The 6,303-nt window shown below is 16.8% G+C and overlaps 1 protein-coding gene across 1 annotated transcript in view; it reads right to left on the bottom strand.

Annotated features, from left to right (window-relative positions):
• Positions 1-6,303, bottom strand: part of lrfn1 (leucine rich repeat and fibronectin type III domain containing 1) — a 199,911-nt gene that overhangs the window by 176,749 nt on the left and 16,859 nt on the right. The window lies entirely within an intron of this gene.

Here is a 6,303-nt window from a genome sequence, read left to right as displayed (position 1 = left end):
CATGTATAATATACATACATGTATTATAATATACATGTATATAAAATACATGTATGTATATATACATGTATATAATACATGTATATATACATACATGTATTTTAATATACATGTATATATAATACATGTATGTATATACATGTATATATACATACATGTATTTTATATACATGTATATATATAATACATGTATGTATATATACATGTATATATACATACATGTATTTTATATACATGTATATCTACATACATGTATTTTACATACATGTATTTTATATACATGTATATCTACATACATGTATATATACATACATGTATTTTATATACATGTATATCTACATGTATATATACATACATGTATTTTATATACATGTATATATACAATACATGTATATATACATACATGTATATATAATACATAGTATATATACATACATGTATTTTATATACATGTATATATACATACATGTATTTTATATACATGTATATATACATACATGTATTTTATATACATGTATATATAATACATGTATTTTATATACATGTATATATACATACATGTATTTTATATACATGTATATATACATACATGTATTTTATATACATGTATATATACATACATGTATATATACATACATGTATTTTATATACATGTATGTATATATACATTATATATACATGTATGTATATATACATGTATATATACATGTATGTATATATACATGTATATAAAATACATGTATGTATATATACATGTATATAAAATACATGTATGTATATATACATGTATATAAAATACATGTAGATATACATGTATATAAAATACATGTATGTATAATATACATGTATTATTATATACATGTATTTATATACATGTATTTTATATACATGTATATTTTTATATACATGTATATATATACATGTATATATACATACATGTATTTTTATATACATGTATATATATATACATGTATATATACATGTATATATATACATACATGTATTTTATATACATGATATATATATACATGTATGTATATATACATGTATATATAATACATGTATTTTATATACATGTATATATACATACATTATTTTACATACATGTATTTTATATACATGTATATCTACATACATGTATATATACATACATGTATTTTATATACATGTATATATCTACATGTATATATACATACATGTATTTTATATACATGTATATATATACATACATGTATATATACATACATGTAATATATAATACATGTATATATACATACATGTATATATACATACATGTATATATAAATACATGTATTTTATATACATGTATATAATATAACAATGTATTTTATATACATGTATATATACATACATGTATTTTATATACATGTAAAATATACATACATGTATTTTATATACATGTATATATACATACATGTATTTTATAATACATGTATATATACATACATGTATTTTATATACATGTATATATACATACAATGTATATATACATACATGTATTTTATATACATGTATGTATATAATACATGTATATATACATGTATTATATATACATGTATATATACATGTATGTATATATACATGTATATATACATGTATATATACATGTATGTATAATTATACATGTATAAAATACATGTATGTATATATACATGTATATAAAATACATGTATGTATATATACATGTATATATACATACATGTATATATATAATACATGTATATAAAATACATGTATGTATATATACATGTATATATACATGTATATATACATACATGTATTTATATACATGTATATATATATACATGTATGTATACATGTATATATACATACATGTATTTATATACATGTATATAATATACATGTATGTATATATACATGTATATATACATACATGTATTTTATATACATGTATATCTACATACATGTATTTTACATACATGTATTTTATATACATGTATATCTACATACATGTATATATACATACATGTATTTTATATACATGTATACTATACATGTAATTACATACATGTATTTTATATACATGTATATATACATACATGTATATATACATACATGTATATATACATACATGTATATATACATACATGTATTTTTATATACATGTATATATACATACATGTATTTTATATACATGTATATATACATACATGTATTTTATATACATGTATATATACATACATGTATTTTATATACATGTATATATACATACATGTATTATATATACATGTATATATACATGTATATATACATGTATTATATTACATTACATATACATGTATATATATATACATGTATGTATATTACATGTATATATACATAATATACATGTATATATACATGTAAAATACATGTATAGTATATATACATGTATATAAATACATGTATTAATTATACATGTATATAAATACATGTATGTTATAATTATACATGTATAATATATAATACATGTATATATACATGTATATAATATATACATGTATGTATATATACATGTATATAAATATACATGTATGTATATATACATGTATATATAATATACATGTATATGTATATATACATGTAATATACAATATACATGTATGTATAATATACATGTATATAATATATACATGTATGTATTATTATATATACATGTATATATACATAATACATGTATATATACATGTAATAAATATACATGTATATATAATACATGTATATATATACATGTATGTATATATACATGTATATAAAATACATGTATGTATATATACATGTATTAAATATACATGTATATAATAAATATACATGTATATAATATACATGTATTATATACATACATGTATATATTAAATACATGTATTATATATACATGTATATTATATACATGTATATATACATACATGTATATTATATACATGTATAATATACATGTACATGTATAAATACATGTATCATACATGTATATAAAATACATGTATATATACATACATGTATATATACATACATGTATATATAAATACATGTATGTATATAAATACATGATGTATATAATACATGTATATATACATACATGTATATAAATACATGTATATATAAAATACATGTATGTATACAGTATACATTATGATATATACATGTATATAAAATACATGTATGTATATATACAGTTATATAAATATACATGTATGTATATATACATGTATATAAAATACATGTATGTATATATACATGTATAATAAAATACATGTATGTATATATACATGTATATAAAATACATGTATGTATATCATGTATAAAATACAGTATGTATATATACATGTATGTATATAAAATACATGTATGTATATAAAATACATGTATATAAAATACATGTATAAATATAAATACATGTATATAAAATACATGTATGTATATAAAATACATGTATATAAAATACATGTATATAAAATACATGTATATAAAATACATGTATTATATAAAATACATGTATATAAAATACATGTATGTAATATAAAATACATGTATTATATAAAATACATGTATATAAAATACATGTAGTATATATACATGTATATAAAATACATGTAGTATATACATGTATATATACATGTATATAAATACATGTATTTATATACATGTATATATATAACAGTATGTATATATACATGTATATATACATACATGTATTTATAAATACATGTATATATACATACATGTATTTATATACATGTATATACATACATGATATATACATACATTATTTATATACATGTATGTATATATACATTATATAACATGTATGTATATATACATGTATATATACATGTATGTATATATACATGTATATAAAATACATGTATGTATATATACATGTATATATACATGTATGTATATATACATGTATATAAAATAACATGTATGTATATATACATGTATATAAAATACATGTATGTATATATACATGTAATAAAATACATGTATGTATATATACATGTATATATACATACATGTATATATATATACATGTATATAAAATACATGTATGTATATATACATGTATATATACATACATGTATTTTATATACATGATATATATATACATGTATATATATATACATGTATATATACATACATGTATATATATATACATGTATATATACATGTATATATACATACATGTATTTTATATACATGTATATATATATACATGTATGTATACATACATGTATATATACATACATGTATTTATATACATGTATATCTACATACATGTATTTTACATACATGTATTTTATATACATGTATATCTACATACATGTATATATACATACATGTATTTTATATACATGTATATCTACATGTATATCTACATACATGTATTTTATATACATGTATATATACATACATGTATATATACATACATGTATATATACATACATGTATATATACATACATGTATATATACATACATGTATATATACATACATGTATATATACATGTATATATACATACATGTTTTTTATATACATGTATATATACATACATGTATTTTATATACATGTATATATACATACATGTATTTTATATACATGTATATATACATACATGTACATGTATATAAAATACATGTATGTATATATACATGTATATAAAATACATGTATGTATATATACATGTATGTATATATACATGTATTTTATATACATGTTTATATACATGTATTTTATATACATGTTTATATACATGTATTTTATATACATGTATATTTATATACATGTACATATACATAAAATACATGTATATATACATGTATATAAAATACATGTATGTATATATACACATGTATATAAAATACATGTATATAAAATACATGTATGTAGATATACATGTAGATATACATGTATATAAAATACATGTATGTAGATATACATGTAGATATACATGTATATAAAATACATGTATGTAGATATACATGTATATAAATATACATGTATATAAAATACATGTATGTATATATACATGTATATAAATATACATGTATATAAAATACATGTATGTATATATACATGTATATAAATATACATGCATATAAAATACATGTATGTATATATACATGCATATAAAATACATGTATGTATATATACATGCATATAAAATACATGTATATAAAATACATGCATATAAAATACATGTATGTAGATATACATGTATATAAATATACATGTATATAAAATACATGTAGATATACATGTATGTAGATATACATGTATATAAAATACATGTATGTAGATATACATGTATATAAAATACATGTATGTAGATATACATGTATATAAAATACATGTATGTAGATATACATGTATATAAAATACATGTATGTAGATATACATGTATGTATACATGTATATATACATGTATGTATATATACATGTATATAAAATACATGTATGTATATATACATGTATATAAAATACATGTATGTATATATACATGTATATAAAATACATGTATGTATATATACATGTATATATACATGTATATAAAATACATGTATGTATATATACATGTATATAAAATACATGTATATAAAATACATGTATGTATATATACATGTATATATACATGTATATAAAATACATGTATATATACATGTATATATACATGTATATAAAATACATGTAGATATACATGTATATAAAATACATGTAGATATACATGTATATAAAATACATGTATATAAAATACATGTAGATATACATGTATATAAAATACATGTAGATATACATGTATATAAAATACATGTATATAAAATACATGTATATATACATACATGTATTTTATATACATACATGTATATATACATACATGTATTTTATATACATACATGTATTTTATATACATACATGTATATATACATACATGTATTTTATATACATACATGTATATATACATACATGTATTTTATATACATACATGTATATATACATACATGTATTTTATATACATACATGTATATATACATACATGTATTTTATCTACATGTATATCTACATGTATATCTACATGTATATCTACATGTATATCTACATACATATCTACATACGTATATCTACATACATATCTACATGTATATCTACATACATATCTACATGTATATCTACATACATGTATATCTACATACATGTATATCTAGATACATGTATATCTACATACATGTATATATACATGTATATATACATACATGTATTTTATATACATGTATATATACATACATG

This window comes from Mugil cephalus, chromosome 9 (assembly GCF_022458985.1).
Source record: "Mugil cephalus isolate CIBA_MC_2020 chromosome 9, CIBA_Mcephalus_1.1, whole genome shotgun sequence".
NCBI classification, from domain to species: Eukaryota; Metazoa; Chordata; class Actinopteri; order Mugiliformes; family Mugilidae; genus Mugil; species Mugil cephalus.
This window is presented reverse-complemented; position numbering and strand designations above follow the sequence as displayed.